Raw genomic sequence first — 18,975 nt, forward strand, 5'->3', positions numbered from 1 at the left:
TGGTGAACGATACACACTGTGTAACATTTACCATTTGCAAAAAAAAAATTCACTCAGATTTACCGAGAAAAGGTCTAGGTAGAAGTCCTTAAGAGCCGCGCCTTGCAATTAACGCTTTTTTTTAAGTCGTTTGCTACACAATTAACGTAGTAGCATAATTAATATTAATAAACGTTGTATACTATTTTTAAACAAAAACCCATAAAAAGCTGTTAAAGCAATCGATTCAATAGTGGATTTCAAAATGGTGATGTAATTGTAATTTCGTATTAATTCGCGCTGATAAATGGAACACAGAAGAGACAGCCCTACTTCGCAGTTCGCACGACTAAATATTTGACAGTAGACGAGTAGACGAGTCATCACAGCGCCTCAGTCTAGCGAGCCGAGCGGACGTTACAGTAGTGTAGAGCCATAGTGCAGTGAACTTACATTGTGTACAAGTTGCTTTGTTTTGGCGCCTTTTGGAATTGGATTCTAGACTATTTCTTCGTGGGAGGACCGTCAAGCCCAGTGGACCATCGCGTACGTTTGATCTTATTTATATTGAGTAACGAGCGTCGAGATCTCTAGTGCCGTGCCTTGACCGCGGAATGTGCGCGCCTCACGTGTGTGGGTGCCTGATATGAATTTATAATAAAACACTGTGATAAGCCTACGCCACTCTTGTTTTTGTCCAAAATGTCGTTTCTGTATCGATTTTGGTCACGTGTTCGGATTTCTGAATACTGTTATCATAAATGGAGCCTAAAATGTAAAAATGCCTATATTTTCGTCACCGTTAACGGTTAATTTATTATTTTTCCGCATACACCGACAGCTCATTCATCGCCTATTTGTGTCAATTTCTCTTTCGACGCTTATTGAAAAACAGTTAGTTACAAAGTTCACTTCTATTATTAATATAATAGAGGCGTCTTCATTTAGAAATCAATGAATCAACATTAAATAATAAACAATGGCTCGCAATAACCGTTTAATTCAATAGAGACTTCAATGCTAAAAATGCACGGAGTTTCCCACTATCATTCAAAATATCTCATTGCCTTTTAAAACACTACCATTGTGTGCTTTGAATGTGATTGAACGGATACGAATTTCGTAATGTTAAACAGATATTGATTTGAACTATTTAGGTCTGGAAATCCCACTAACTCGTTAGCTTGGTAAAATACAGAATTACGTCGGATATTTCCGCGGTTAAAAATGATTTGAAAATAGACTGTAAAACTCCAAACTCAGTAATTTTAGTAGGGCAAGTTTTGCCAATCGATAATCCAAAATTTTGCCCCATATTTTTTTATATTTTTTTATTATCCTTGTATTGTTTTGGTTATGTTAGTTAATGCAGTTAATGGATATTTTTATGCGCAAGAATAATTATTACTCTATAACAGTCTACATTTTTTGATACTGTAAATTAGATTTTCTCTCTCTCAATTGATAAATTTGATTTGGATGACCGCAGCATGCTGTAAATACAATGTTTGCGTCCCTTTATCAAAATGTTCTAGTCTTAAAAATGTACGTCAAAATAATCACGACCCTATTAACAGTTTGAAATTGACTAAAGGTCACAGATTCGCCGCTTCTCGGATCCCTATTAACGTTACAAATGACGATTTAGTAAGAAAAGTGAGCGCACGGGCCCGAGTCAATTTAATTAAACTTTTAATGTACACATTTAACTTTCGCGGGTACAGCCTTAACCTCCCCTTCTCTCCTGCCCCCACCGATTTCAGCTTTCTCCCCTAAAGACGATTCTGATTAAAAATCACACACCATGCAATCTGTTGTACGAGCGGCTGAGCGAAAACGTTTTAAATTCGAGGCGTTTTATTTAAATTATTCATAATTAAGCTTATATTCGTACGCTTCAGAAATTCACAAAACTTAATTGTCTGCATTATATTTTTATCTTTGTATCATGAATGATTAATGTTTTGTGCATTATCATTGTAAGAAATGTACGAGTATATAAACAAAATCACTCATTTAGTAATGATAAACATTTACTTATGCACTCTTATCTAAAGTGATGATTATTATGAGGTAAATAAGACAAAATTGAGATTTGTCTACATTTTCTCAAGAATATTTTTTTTTTACCTGTTTTGACGCGAGCTTGATATTCCATTTAAAAATCCAAATGCCTGATTGTGCGTGAAAACGTGTAAAAACTGTTTGGATAAAAGTAAAAAAGATGGTGTAACTTTCCGTTGATAAGTAGGAACCAAGGTACTTGTTTATCATTGAATTCCAAATCTAATTATAAATTATATTCAAATATATTGAATTTCAGTAGGTACCTATGTACTTAGTAATGTTTGCATTCCAAGACATGAAATAATTCACTAAATGTTATTGAATATTTGTATATAACCACTTACCGACTTTTCTATGTCTACCGGTTTCGAGACGTACCCGTCTCTTCATCAGGACACCAATTAAACCACAAGCAAACCAACATTCAAAACCCACTATACACCTTCACCATAGTTGTTGCACAAAAATATAAAACCAACACGACATACATTTTAATAAGCACATGTACAGATTAGGACAAACATGCATTTATTAAATTATGAAAATATTGTATGTTGTTTGACATAATAATGATAAATAACAATGATAATAAATGGAGAAGAATTCTTTATGGTAATACTATATCCACAAATGTATCCAAATTATATCATGACTTTAATAAAAATTAGCAAAATGAAAGTCATTTTTCTTCTGCTTTTCTTGCGTTCGCGTGAATGCAAACTTGTTTATGTTTAATATTTTGTTATTAGCACGAAGGTGCTGTGTTCCGAGTAAACACATACACGAATTATATTAATATACCCTGTTTATCCTATGCGACATAAATTCTCAATCGCGTGCACAAGTCACGCTGTTTGGTGCCTCAACCCTTAAATAAATAATAAATACCAACGGCGTCGTTCGAGCCCTTTCTTAGATGGTGTTAATTCAAATTGACATGAACTTCGCAACATGTGTGCATACAAATGAAATTATAATGCAACAATGTTTGAGTATGTCCAAATGCTTGCAGACTGGCTGGATTTCCTCCCTATGGAGTTATTCATATTTAAATTTATTTCAACAGAGAGGGAAAACATTTTTGAGAACCTTATCAAAAATGTTTTTTTTTTGTCTCTGTTGAAATAAATTTAGAAATTATAAAGATTACGGCTGAATGGATAACAATGACCTAAAGAATAAAATAACCACGGCCATTAGCAAGTATTTTCCATGTAGGTATACCCTTATAATAGTTTAAATATTTTATTTAATAATTAAAAACACAAAAAACATTATCAATGAAATAGACACGTTACTAGCGCGAATAAAATAGCATTTCGATTCGTAGGTAATTGCCTTCTGTGTCTCCATTCTTTAGCGGACATTTTTCATGACTATACTTGATGCTACGCAGAAATATAAGATAAATAGTAGATAAATTGTTTTATTTAAGTACAGTTGCCAACTAGTGTCGTAAACGAGTTACACTAAAATAATATGAACTAAATAAATACATACATATCTTTTTCTTACATAAATGATTGCATGTGTATCGTGATATATATCTCTTTTGTTTTTAAAATTGTCTATGGCAACGCAATATTTATTATATTTTAAATGTTGCTAACGGGTCTATTTATTTTTCATCATTGGTAACCGTGTTTCTTTTTCAACTGTTTCATTCAACCGTCTACGTGACAAATATTTTAGTAAATAAATTTATTTTGTTTTGTAAGCTTTTCATGTTTTTTTATCGACTGACCAAAACTCGAGAAAATTTCTTCCTTAAACGGAACGAAAAATTTGGTATCCTTTAAGGAGATGTTTATCGTGAAATTTTTACGACGTATAACAAAAAAGCACCATTTCCACGTAAAAGTTGATTTTCTCGCTGATGGCGAAAAAAGAATAACGGAAATTATGTACGAGAACATTCAAATGTAAAATCGGGGATGTTCCCGGCAATATATTTCGGAATCCATAGTCACGTGCAATGTTATTTTTAGCTTTCATAAATTGGCCTCATCAATTCCAGACTAGATATATTTTTGTACCATTACCACCATATAAATCAATATGTCAGTCGCAGTTATGAAAATATTACAAGCTTTGTGGGGCTCCGTTTTATTATTGTAGATAGAGTTTCTGAAAATAGATCCCAATCAACCCAAAAAGGAAAAAAAATACAATAATTGCAAGTAAATAATGCCATCTCGAATTTAGTGCTCGAAAATTGGGAAATCTGTTTAGAATTTTGAGTCAACTTCGACACTTATAATATTGCGATATCCTTTGATTTTATTGACGAAATTTCATTAATTTGTTTAAAAAATTCGATATCAACAAACAGTTAAACTGAAATATTTAATGATCAAGGAATTAGCCCTTTATTTTTTTTCTTTTTTAAAATTTATTTTTCTACTATTAACAAAACCTATAATACACGGACAAGACATTATACTCCCAGGGATGGTATTCCAAACGCTCTCGCGGCCGTATTATCTCGTGTATTTACATACAAAATACACGGGAAAAACTGTTTTCTCGTCCCGCGAGAGCGGTTTAGAATAGCACCCCAGGAGTTATAAAAAAAACGCATTCGGGACGGTACATAAAAAGAAAACATGTTTGTGACAATACAATACAGTTAATACTATCCAAAATAGTAAGAAAACCTTATATTAGAAACATAAAACACAGTACACAAACTCATACATCATTTATATGAATCATATTAATAACTATCGCTATCAAAAAGATTTAAATAATGTTTTTTTATTGCAACACTTTTAGATAGTTAGTTTTTTTCATTGAAAATGGCCAATATTGTCCAGATACTTTTTACCGAACTTCGTAGAGCGAAATTTATATACATAAAGATTTTTTAAAGTTTCGTGTATTGTGTTTGTGAATATTATGATTAAATGTGTATTTCAAATTTCTGCGAGCAGAAAAGTTTATAATATTCAAAATAGTGTTGGTAATGTCATGCATTGTCCTTACTTTCAAAGTAAGTATTTTTGTCTGCCTGTAAATATCCTTTACACGGGAATCCCATTTCAGTCCAAGAATGTTTCTGAGTTCTGTTCTGAAGAACTTGTATCTCCGAGATCTCATTTTCGTTGGCGAAACCACATATACATAATAGATAGGATAGGTGAAAATGTATCATAGCATAGTAAACGGCAAACAAAACGGGGTAAGGGTTTGATTCTGTGATTCTGTTTTGTTGCTTCCCAGACTAAGTAAAATCAAATTGAAATAATAGATAATTGATAGAATTTTTATCATTTCTAACATCTTGCTTTTAATGTTTTCGTCCTCAATTGTATGAATCGTGTGATCACATAAAGATCCTCTGAATTTTCGGCATTTACATACCTTGAGTCTACCATTCGCTATCATTCGCTATCGCACACTTGTAACATTTACAATAAATTCCGTCTGTTTAAATATTTATTAAACGTTATTTTTTACGAATTTAAAGCGCTAAAACCTCTTTATTTGCCTTTTCTTTTGTATCTTGTCTACGAAGATATTTATTTCAAGTTCTGAAAAATGTAGCCGTTTGGCTTTCTTCCTTTATTTATTTAATAAAAAAGTATAATATTCCGACGAGTTTTTGGCAAAAAAACTCATTTAGGGAAAGGCAGGCATATTACAATATTAACTTGGTATATTCCAGTTAAAAATTTCGCCTGCCTGCTTTGATTCCGCCTTTGGAGTTGGAACTTTCTCTGTGTTTTAAGGAAAATATTGTGAAAATTTCCCGGACGTTTCTGTCATCAGTAGCGCTTTTTTTACGTGCGTCATTACTCTTTGGAGAAGTTTTAGCTAATATTAAAGCGGACATTACTCACTGACAAGTCGAGTATAATCCGCTTGCTGAAGACCATTCCACTCGAAGAATCTTGTGAAAGTATTCATAAACGACCATTTGATTATGAAATACCATTAAAATTTATTTCAACAGAGAGGGAAAACATATTTGAGAAGGGAATATGGATTATGATCTGTCACTGGCTAGTTTAGCGGCCACTTTACACACTATAGCGTTCACCATTCTGACCACGTTTGAATATCCACACTTCCTCAGTTCTTAATCTGTTGACTTTTGTGAAGTGAAAAAGCTTAAACCTTTATTGAATGTTACACAGTGTGTAAAGTTGCCGCTTAGACCGGTCAATGGCAGCTTATAAGCCCTATAAATGCCTAGACATCTATATTGCAATATTTGAGTTTGTCCAAATGTTCGTAGTCAAAAAACTGGATTTCACCCCCTCGGGAGTCATTAAGATTAACAAATTACAACAGAGATGGAGAATACCTTAAATAAGGGAATATGGAAGTCTAGGCATTTACAGCCAATGACAGGTCATAAGCCCTGTAAATGCCTAGACTTCCATATTCCCTTATTTAAGGTATTCTCCATCTCTGGTGTAATTTGTTAATCTATATTGCCTTCACAAAAACGTTCCTTTCTGTTGCAACAATGTTCATTGTAAATAACTCGCTAGGAAGTGAATTCCAGCCTTGTCTACAATCATTTGGACATACATAAAATATTGATGAAATTTCATATTCGTAATATTTTATGATGAAATTATTTTTTTATTATAATTTATCTTCATCACACACACCATTTGTGAAATGCGTCTGTATAAGTTAACGAATTATATTATATTTCTGTATCTTGCGAATCAACTTATATTAACAATTATTTTTATTTCTGTTTGCTCATTTATAAATCTGCATTATTACAACAAACACTAAATCTTTTTTTTTTTAAATCAATAAGTTTTCTTTAATTCTTCGTCCTTTCGGGAATCTCATCATCTTTATACATTAGGCTATTTTATAATTTTGCTATGAAAATTCTAATGTAAATACATCTTTTTAAATAAATATTTTATGTCGCGAATCGATTACAAGACCTCTTGCCTGACAACGAGGCGGACAAATACAATGCGTCATTATTACCGTAAATGCCTTTACTTTCATATTTCCTTCTCAAACGGGTAGTCCACCTCCGCTGAAATATCTGACAATCTAACCATTAGAAAATGATTATTTTTTCATGTATGTTTCAATATTTGAAGGTAGGTAATTATTTTCTACTGGATGTCTGAGTGCGTGCAGTGTCCGTCGGCGGCGCCAGGACGTCCCGACGCCTGGTGACGTCACGGCGCCCTACCGGCTCGGCGCGCGACGGTAACCGACCCGGAGTATTCTACGAACCCGCAACTGATTTACCGCTACGGGGCGCCGTTAGCGTGCCACTGCGGATACATTTACTAGAATATCATTTCGCAAATTGACGTAACATTGTTGATTTTGTCATATTTTCTAGAACTAGAGAGCCTTTTTTTAGAAATACCGTAATTATTTTGTTATTCAGGTTCAGTGCCGAAATGCGGCGTTTATTGGCAAAAAAAAGTATACACATGCAATACAAAATAAGTACTAGATTTGGAATTATTATTTTTATTATTCCTTTATCGTCTTGCTTTTATACGTATCATAAAACGTATCGTATTTTATACGTACCTATTGATATTTATTTATTGATTTATTTATTTTGTTCATTAACGCCCAAAAGGCATTTACAAAAAATAAAAATGAAATACATGCTAACATACTAAATAATAAACAGAATATACAGAAAAAAAATGTGAAATTAGTTAAAAAGGATATGATAAAAAGTTTTACAAAGTAAAAAAAAAAACAATTATAACAAAGGTATGCAAGAAAAAACAGTAAGCATATAAACAAAAAATGCAAAGATATAAGCTTATGAAATAAATTATGTAAAGCAAACAATAAATAAAGTGTTACGGTAAGCAAGAAAGACATTTTTAAGTTAAATTAATAAACAAGCAAGCAAATATTATCACGAAAAAATAAGAAATAAAAATATGTATCTATGAAATGCGTATTTGCCAATACTACAATGCAATTTGATATAATAGTAAAAAATAAAAAACAAGTATAAGGTAATAAAAATAAACAAGTATTTTTTTTAAAATTTATGAAATTGAATTGTCAATAATAGTTTGACGAGCAGCTACAAATATATTTAACACGCCCCATAATTAAGTTAAAAATAAATTAAGACGGATTCTTTCTGGCTGCGATACGATCCCACTTGTTATTTAATGATGCTCACACTTATACACACCTGACCACTTACTCCCACATACACACAAACTCACCTATACTCTAAATCTCATACAAATACACATAAACATACCCTTTTGCTTTACCGCAATTTTATTATGTTATTATTTATATTTCTTTTTATGTTATTATATCATTGTCGATTGTTTGTTATTATATCATTGTCGAATGTTTGTTTCTGTAAAATAAATAAATAAATAATAATAATAAAATAATTTATTTTTTTACCGTGCAACGTTCATTTTTACACTTTTTTACTCTGAAAAGTTATATTGTTTTAATCTTCAGTCCCTAATTTTATTTAAATTTGTAAAAACCTTGAAGGTTAACTGGGTAACAAAAAAAATCACGTTGTATTTATTAAAGTTCAAGTTGTATAGGCATCATAAAGAAAGTTATTTTGTTTAAATATTCCTGTTAAAAATTAATATCGAATTTTCATGAAATTTTCGCTACTTAAGAGCTATTTTATTTCATTCCATGGACAAAAACGGTATTTCAGCGTTGAAATTTATTGCAACACAGAAGAAAAACATTTTTGATCGAGGAATATTGAAGTCTATGCATTTTCAGGGATTACGACCGGTCATTGGCTGTTTTAAGTGGCCACTCTATTTAACAATCACCAGTCTGCCTGCCTTTTGTGTAGTAAAAGAGCTGAAACCTTTATTGATGTGGGTGAGATTCATCTGACTGAATTATTTCACCCACTAGGCCTAACGCAACGCTTGAAAATACTTTTTATTTTATAATTTTTATACTTCTTTTTTATACCAGTTAGTTGAATTAACAATCTTTTGAGTATGGCCAAATGTTTGTAGACAAGTCTGGATTTAACTCTCTGGAGAGTTATTAGGATTTAAATTTACTGCATCATCGTCTTTAATCTTTTTAAAAAATGTTTCGATAGTATTTTAAAATATTAAATAAGATTTTATGCCATTGAATACAGCTTTGTAGTTCATAAAAAGAAAATAAAATCATATTTTTACAATATTTAGAATGATAATTATCGTTCCGCCCTGACAGCATGGGTATGACTAAAACACCGCCCGTATCAAATTTCACCATTATCAATGTTAAGTTATGAGAGCATCAGGCCTCTTAACTTATTATAATTCACACAGGTTTTTTCCCATTGTATTTTTAAATGTTTCCGAGTAGTTCGTCCCAATTTTTATAAACAACTACATACTGTATTGAACCGTCTAGAGGGATCCTTATCAAATAGATTACTGATGTCTGAATAAAAACAAAGTGTTTTTATATTTATTTTTCATTCCTAATATTTTTATAAGAAATTTTCGAGTACTTCGCATTTAAAGGATTTATGACTTGTCATTAATTGGTTGGTTGCTTTTAGTAAGAACCACAAAAAGTTACATTAAAAAAGTTTTTAAGTTGAATAATAATCAAAATAATAAAATAAATAAAACAACTTTGTTTTCAACCACTAATTTTTATTTTCCAACGACCGGTTTCAAAGCAAACGAGCTTCTTTGTCAAGGTTTACGTAACTAATGAATTGATTCCTTTTTTATTTTTATCATGTTCACTAAATACTACACGTGGACCTAATAAATCAAGTCGTTTTTTCCTTACACGGGTGTTAATTTGATATAATTATTTTCGAAGTTAGACAGGAGAGGACTAAAAGAAATATTGTTAATTTGGTTATTAATTATTGTTGTCTTATTATTAATTATTGTTGTCTTATTATGAATCGCTTTTTTAATTTCTAAGATTTCTAAGTTGTCTAATTTTAATATTTTATTTTCAACATGAAGTACTTTTAATTCAGTATCTTTGTTGAAGTTAATTGAAGCTTGTTTGCTTTGAAACCGGTCGGTGGAAAATAAAAATTAGTGGTTAAAAACAAAGTTGTTTTATTTATTTTATTATAATGAATAACCACAAAGTAAGTGCTTCAAATATAAACTTTATATGAATAATAATCGTTGATATTTTGGGAAAATATCAAAATGAGTTTATTTTTTGTTTTATCTTTTTTATGCAGTCCGTTTTGTCCATTTTTACAAAACAACTAACTCTTTAAAAAAATATATACAACTGGGCTTAAAATAGCCCAATAAACTGTGAAAAGGCTTTTTTTTTATTATCGTCTAATTTATTTATATTTAAATAAATATAGGTATTTATCTACTCGTTACTCGTGTTTGTTAACAAATCAACAAATCTGAAAATCAAAAATTAACAAATCTGTAGGCAATGTGATTTTGTTTCTAACCAATTAATTCTAACAGTCGCATTGTACTTATGTTACGAATTGCTGACAAAACTGGGTTATGCAATAAAAATACAAAAGAAAAAATAAATTTTCCGAAACAGTCCGTTTTATCATCCCCGTAATCTGCGCGGGGGCGGGGCGGGGCGGGGGTCACTGCTAGCGTTAGTCAGCGCGCGGCTCACTTCACTCCGATCTGTAAGGTAGATAATACCTCCCTCTAATTGCGTCTGCCGCCACCCTTCCTTTATCACCACGTACGCGAGAATCCTGCTGAAAAATTGGCTCGTAACACCGCCAAGTCCACTGATTCGCACAATCGCGGTAATGACGATGCCGGAAAATATTCCTATCCCAAACCATTCCCAAACCACTAAATTTCTAGAAAATATTCCTATTGTACATTTTACACTAAATTACATTAAAATATAACAAACCGTACAAAACACAAAATTTCTAGAAAATATTCCTATTGTTCATTTTACACTAAATTACATTAAAATATAACAAACCGTACAAACCACTAAATTTCCAGAAAATATTCCTATTGTACATATTACACTAAATTACATTAAAATATAACAAACAGTACAAACCAAAAAATTTATGTCTGGATTGGATGTAGTTGTTTTGTATAGACATTTGTTTATATTATTATGTTTTTTTCCTTCTGGAGTGGCTGCGATCCCAATCTTTAACTGGATGACTATATTCCTTCCATGTTATATAGATAAACTAGAATAAGGTGAATGTAGTCATTGTGTGTATTCGTCCGATTACAAATGTCTGAAAATGAAAGCTTTTAACGTTTTATTATTTTTCACGGTTTGATTGTAAAGAAATATTAAAGTTAGAATGAAAACTCTAATCTATTATTAATAAAACGTCGGTATACTGAAAAAACCTCAAAGGAATAACACGCCACTGGCTAATAGTTAAATTAAAAAAAACACTGGCTTAAGCTAAAAGTTGCCCGTACGGACAAAACCCATTCTATGATTATCAACCGCAAAGTTATCTACAGGTTACAGCAATACAACGGGCCGTAGGTTTTGAGGTCGAGAGTTGCAAGCGCAAACCGATACTGTCCTTTATACGTTTCTTTTTAAACTAAAAACCGAACCAAAAACTTGGAACACTTGTTCTGCGATATGCAATTAGGCTAAAGGGCTTCTCTAGTGAATTATTGCTCTGAGGATAAAACCCTCTAAAAGCAGTTAAATGACATTTTTGAAGCTTTATCAACTGATAAAATCGTTAAGTTTCAAGTTAGCATGTATAAAAACCCACTAAAAGTACATATTAAAAATATTTTCCGGTGAAAACCGTTAATTCCACATACCACTTTTTTTTTCTAAATTGCATCTATTAAAACAATTTAAAGGAACTAAGGTGGTTTCACGAGTTTGTATCATGACCAAAATATGAATAAGGGAGACCAGAAAAGACTTTTGTTGAGTCAAACATTTAAATAGATTTTTCTCTGTATAGGCAAAAGTGCATTTAGAGGGTTTTATCTGTACACCGACGATAATTGTAATAAAGCCATTCTGTGGCAATGAACTTACATTCTATAAACTTTTTAATCTTTTCGATCTTCATGACAAATTGGCTTGCATTTTCACACTGAATTAGCGGATCGAGCTTTGTTAGTTATGCAGACTTATTAATAGTTCGACCGTTGGTATCAAACCTGAATGTAGAAAAACTGGATCTATGGCCTTGGAGAAGTTGGCGCGCGTAATATTATTTTATCTTGGAAGACAAAGCAGAACACTCGATGGAATCCCACAATGCCTAGCAACTAGCAACTCAAGGGCCCATGGTCCATTGTGATACATCCAATAGCTCGAGTATATCGCACCGCTTCGCTTGTTCGATTTATCCTTAGTTCTTAAGTAGAATATTGGTCTGTAATTTTGCAAATGTGATTTTTCAAATAAATATATGTATCAATTTTGTATAATATTTATAAATAGTAATCACATTTTTCCCAATAATGACCAAGTGAAGCTACTCATTTTTGCTGGTTAACATAATTTTGTCGATAAATAACTTAAATCATATAATTGTAAGCGATATGTAAAAAAATACACAATATACGCGTGTCTACTAAAAAAATAAGTATGTTGTGACGTATTTTTTAGCGTTATTTAAACTGGGTTTACGCCAGGACGATACAATAGACGAGACCTTATTGGCCTGTCCCAGCTCTGTGAATAGCCTCGACCGCGTAGAGCAGGATAATGTGGCAATACAAGGATCCGACCGTAGTTCACCCGCGGAACGCAGCGAAAATGAATACACAACGAAGTGCGTTACGAATGAGCGTACAATTTATTTTAAAACGAGATGTATTGGAGGACGAATTAAATCATTTAAATCCGCGGGAGCGATACGCACGCCCTGAGCAAGTGGCTGTTGTCCTACTATCATGTTTATGCGCTTTCACACGAGGACAATGCAGCCGCGAGCGGTGGTGAGGGTAATTTATTGTCCAGCGGAAATAACCCGTCCACCCCTAGGATAATGTCTCTGTCCTCCAATTTCTGTTCACACGAAGAAGACAATAGGTCCGAAGCTGAGACCGGCAGTATTGTATGTCTTTGTGCGAATGCTACTTTACGCATCAAAATTATCAGAAATTGAAAAGAAATCGATATTTTTACATAATCCTTGGTAATGTCAGTAGTTTATATATCTATCTTAATCTGGCAAAATTATTTCGCTCAACTCAATGAATAGGGAATTAACCTTACCTTACCTTACCTGGCGATTTAACTGTTTTAATACCAAAAATACGGTTACGTACCTAATTAAAATGTAAATATTTGGGAAAGATAAAAACTAATATCTTACTAAAAAGGAAATACATCTATTTTTTACTGCATTATTTGATTGTGTAACATACGTAAAGAACTTAAATTATAGCTGTTCGTTAAATAAACTAATTTAATATCAAAGTCGTGTTGTGATTTTCATATATATTATTCAATAGCAATGTGTCCCACCATCCCACCTCCTACCGTTAGGCAAGTATTCAGGTTAATTATCATTCTTACTTGTTCTTGCCATGTTTTGAATGATCCTGCGTAGAATACAGTTATATATGTGTATAGTTATATGATAATATATTATAGTGATGACCACAAAACTTCGTGCCATTGCATACAAATTATGTGATATTCCCAATGAATAGCAATGAGTGATGATGCCATAAATTATTTTGTTAAGGCATTTCCGCGATAGATCCATAGCATCAAACATTTTGCAAATCATTCAAATAAAACTCCATCGATTCGTTTCTTGACCTTCTTAGCGGTGCGCGTTGATTCGATCTGAAATATTTTTATAAGCCCAAATAGTAGTTTGTATTCATGATTTCTCAATATTTATATGTCTAGAGTTTTACGTAAGAATGTCGTTGCCCTTTCTATATTTATTTTTACAATGTAAACAATGTTCCTGATATCTGAAATTTACTGATGATAGTTATTTATAGGTTTGATGTATTTTTTAAATAAAAATTACAGCGATTGACAAATTTTTAACTTTTTGAATGTTACATGAACGAAAGAAGGTGATTCTTATAGATATTTCCTCCTTATTCCGGATCCGCTTTCCAAATTTTTCCAGCACGTTAGGTTATAGAGAAACTTTCAGAAATTTGATTTTTTTAAAGGTAAAATGTGTGTACATAATAATATGATTTATTTACGAAACATATTTTTTTCGGTTTAGCATTTATTTCATCGCTGGTTTTTCTCTTTTAAGGCTCCAATAGTAAGTTCGCAAGCATGTATTCGTTCTATTTTTCCTTGTCGGGCGATTCAATATGGCTGATATCTTAATAAAATCTCAACACGTGGTAAACAGCAGCTGATCTCTTCTAACTTTACACCCAAACTACAGTTCATAACTTTTTTTGTTAATGGTGGCGTTATTTTTATTTTTTGAGGCTTTAGTCACTTCACCACACACGTAACAAAAGTTATCGGGACTATTTACATCGGTTGTGCGGTATTGTACATAGTTTGAGTGGTTTAAAATTCTGTTAGTTAAAGTGTGATGTCCGCCTCGTGGTGTAATGGTCCGCGCGTCTGCGTCTGCCGACCATGCAAGAGGTCTCGGGTTCATCGTCATTGTTATAAAGGGTTAAAAAAAAATCTTTCGGGCTCTCCTGGAAATTCGGATTTTTTAAATTTTGTCTCAGTTTTATAAGAAGTGCGATTTACTCGTATGTATTCCTGTTTTCACCCAGTTTTAAAGTTTTTTTCTTCTAATAATTGGTTCTATGTAATATGGTGGCGGGCGTTATCGTGAATTATGTTTGTAAGCAACACGTAATAATATTGGGTCTAAAAGGGCCAATGTCGGATTTCATATTTTTCTTTCTAACGTTTTGTATAGGGTCGATGTCAATAAAAAAATATACGTATTTAACGAATTTATGTACACACATATGCGGTAGTGTTTTTATTTTATTGATAATAGTTTCACACGCCTCAAATAGTTTATTATATCGTCACAAAATAGCTGTAAAATTACTCTCCTGTAATGTTGCGACATACGAGATTGGCCCTTTTAGACACAAACCTCAGATTTACTTTGCCAATTTCGCTTCGTTAAACTGTTATCAAAATGGTGATTAGTTTTGTTTGAGTGGGAAATGTTACCGTCGCGTCGTAAGTGGAAACTGACACATTTTTTCACTAATCTACGTATTCCACGTTAATGGTCACATCGCGTTTTTTGTCATCCCTTTTTACTAAAACAATCTAATCAAAGTATTTGATTTATACCTGCGGATATTCGGTATTGTTCAAACTAGTATGTGATGGGTCATTAGCCCTCAGTCCCAAAGTACATTAAACAAAGTGATTCGTGTCAAAAAAATGACGAACTCATTTCATATTTTAATTTTTTGTTTAGCTCCATTACGTTATCATTACAAATACTCGATATGTAGTTTTCCTTTATGGAATAATCATAGAACAACAAAACATCCATTTATTTTTATGATAACATTCCTGTCTATAGAACAATAGGTTGGCAAATACTATTGAACATTACAATTTTATACTCATTATATTGTATCGAACTCAAAATTATAGCTGAATCAAAATATTTCGATTATAGTCCATTATTGTTGTTATTATGATAATTTGGAGCATAATTTTAAAAGTTTTACTTGACCATAATGTTAACCAATCGCACTTACTGACGTATAATTTACACTACTGTGTAACTGTGTATGAAAACGATTGTTATTACAATTAATTAATTTTAGTAAATAAGTCATTATTCTTAATATTTAAAGCATGGACAAACATTTAATTAAATTTTGTTAAATATTTGTATATAACCACTTACCGACTTTTCTGCGTCTACCGGTTTCGAGACGAAGTAAAGACGTAGAAACCGATAGACGTAGAAAAGTCGGTAAGTGGGCATACACAAATATGTAACACAGGAGCGGCAGATCAAACTAAAAAAATAATAAAAATAAAAAATAAAATAAAAATATTTAAAAAAATATTTTTTAGAAAATAGGAGCGGCAGATCAAACTGTATTAACTCCGTACATATCATTTTTGAGATAGAGGCTGAAATATGAAAAAAATACATTTTGAAGTGCCATTATGATTGGATTTAATATTGTTTGATTCGTTCAGCAGATTTTGATATATTTTTTAATACATTAAAACACGGTTTGATTCGGTGTTCTTGGGATACGTATAGAAAGAACTTTTTTTTAAAGAATCCGCTTAAAACCAAATTATTTTTAATCTTTTAATTTAATATTTTAATATGTTACTTCCGTCTATCTAAAAAATCAATAGATTATCTAAGTGTGTGTGAAAAAATACTTTTACCAGAAAGTGGCGTTATTATTATATTTTTCAATAATAAATATTGAACAACGCCTTAATGTCATTGTTTATTTTTTTAAATAAAACGGCTCTTTAAATGTCGAAAATAAAATTTCTTTTAGATTCAGTACACAAACAATCCTTGACCACCTAAAAATATTTTTCTGTGTGTTTTATGAAGTTCGTATACTTGCAACTTGATAGTTATTTCAATAAAAGAAATCAACGTATTCTAAACTTTTATTTTAGCTAGAATTCAGTAATAATGGTTTTCAGATTAAGATGTTACCGACTGTTTTAAAAAGTCTTAAAATACGATACGGTTGCGAATAAAATACTAGACATCTTTTTTATTTTATTGGGTAAACAAACAGTATGTACAGATATATTGACAATTTGTATATTAGTGTAGGACACTCATGCATACACCCAAAAAATGTTTACGCTTAAGAAAATAATTTTAATTATGTTATAAATAACAAATGTAATAGAGAAGAAATTAAAAATATGTAAATTATAATAAAATTAGTTAAATATCTCCTTCTCTCAATATTTCTACATATTTTTTTTGCTTAAGTTTTTTAAGCATACAGCCAAAAATATCAACCTCTTGCTATTTTCTATTGCTCGCATATTCTAGGTATTGTAGATTGTTTTAAATAGTTTTTTAACGCGTTGTCTGTTAAAAACAGAAGATTTTGTCTTGTCGGTCTAGATGGCACACTGAATGGGGAATCAATTTTATTATTTATTAATTTGTATAAAAATAACTGGTGGTATTCGTTTTGTTTTCATGTGTACTTTCGCCTTATGTATTCCCTTTGTAAAAAAGTCATTTATTAAACATGTTAAACAACAAAAAAAAATCTAGGGTGTGAGAGATAAATTATAAGTCAAATTAAGTGTATGAGCTATTTGTGCAATCATTTACATTTGGTTCACCTACAATTTTTTTTCTCTGTCCCAGTGGATGAACAATACAGTTCTATTTGTAAAACAGAATCAGAACCTTGGACGAGTGTTTTTGACTAAATTCAATTCAATTTATGTATTTAAATATGTTTTACGTACATTGTAAAATATGCATTTCAAGGAATGCATAACTCGAATAAATTAACACTACAAAAAATAGTAAAATAAAAATACCCAGTAAAAGGAAGCAAGCATCTCTGAACTTTCTGATTATTTGATCGGTTTCCTTCAGGTCTGAAAAGTCAATCCTGAAAAGGGAAATCGAGTGGAGATAAGTCTTTAAACATGGTAGGCGAACGCTTTAACTACTACATTATGAAGTTACGGGTTCGATTCCTGGCAAGTGAGATGTGTAATATCGATTTTAAAAGTGATTCCGCTCTGCAATATTTATTGTCCCTTCAGTGGCATCTGAAGACATTATAAATTGAACCAGTTGCGTCCAGGGTACGAATGCATTGCCCTTTGCACCACTGGATGGAGATTGGTAATTTTTCCCAATTTTCGTAACATTTATACCAAGTATTGACGATTCCTATTCACGCAACAAAAATATTCATTTACTCTCCGGCCTTGTACGATAAACACCAATATTCATAATACTGTATTCTTACTATGGGAATCTTCACTTTCATTTTCGTCCATGATGCAAATAGTAAAATTATAATTACCTCTCGACTAATGGTAACTTACTCGCATAATATTATGATATGATGTTCACGTAGCGTAGCTTAATAAATTTAAAACATACGCTATTAAGATTCTTTGGCTTGCTTTCATTTTTATGTGGTCATTAAAAATGTGGAATCGCGGAAATAATGTCTACCGCCCGACGGGATAAAATCCCACCCCGTCCATTATAGCCTCGTCCAGTATCACCTCCGTAAGTCCGTAGCAGCTCCGGTCTAATAAAAGTCTTATAAACGCTATCTTCTAAAGCACTTTTAATTTATGCTCACACAATGAAAGTCTATCGGGAAATTGATTTTGAAAGCATGTTTAAAAACCATAGTTTAATAAATGTTCTATTCATTTTGTATTTTGTATAAAATACCAATTTGCTATTCGTGTTTCTGCCTATTGTTTTCATTCGATTGATGGTTCTTTTGTTGTGCAAATGTATTTTAAATACTCCACACACACATAATTCAATGACAAGTACAGTCCATTCGAATCTTTAATAACCTATGCTTTATGTGTGCGTAATTATAAATTTTCATATAAATCATACTAGTGTGCCTACTAACACACAAACATAGGTTTATTAAACATTCGAATGCACTGTAAATACCTATTTAGTTATCATACCCGTTTCCGCACCCAGTAATGTATAGGGCACTTCACCATCAAACCAAATACAGCGTATTTCTATCACCTGTTACTTGAAGATGAGGTCATTCTTACTACACTTTAGGTGCCAGTCCAGGAACAATGTAATATTGTATTTAAAACATTTGTTCAAATCAATATTCCGATACTTTTCGGATTTCAATTTCCTTACTCGGGACTTTTACCTGAGCAACCTCGAGTCGAAAACACTAGTCCAGGATTCTGGTTCTATTTCACACGCAGAACTGCATTCTTCATCCGCCTGGACACATTCAGCTGTTACATATTTTGTAAAAATATAATGCTTATGAATTTTGAAAGTTAACATAAAGTCTACTTTGTGAATTTTTT

General features: G+C 31.8%; 1 protein-coding gene across 3 annotated transcripts in view; it reads left to right on the forward strand.

Annotated features, from left to right (window-relative positions):
• The window catches only part of HnRNP-K (Heterogeneous nuclear ribonucleoprotein K), a 174,262-nt gene that overhangs the window by 68,002 nt on the left and 87,285 nt on the right, over positions 1–18,975 (forward strand). Inside the window, exon 1 of one of the 3 annotated variants that reach the window (XM_088228783.1) lies at positions 357–525. The exons of 1 other annotated variant lie outside the window; for it this stretch is intronic. The gene's annotated coding sequence lies outside the window, so the exon portion shown is untranslated. Of the gene's footprint in view, positions 1–356; positions 526–18,975 lie in introns of those variants that run through there. One more of the 3 variants, XM_088228784.1, reaches the window with a different exon arrangement.

The sequence above is a fragment of the Micrasema longulum genome, unplaced genomic scaffold, assembly GCF_059751315.1.
Source record: "Micrasema longulum isolate JH-2025_06_02 unplaced genomic scaffold, ASM5975131v1 h1tg000607l, whole genome shotgun sequence".
Classification (NCBI taxonomy): domain Eukaryota; kingdom Metazoa; phylum Arthropoda; class Insecta; order Trichoptera; family Brachycentridae; genus Micrasema; species Micrasema longulum.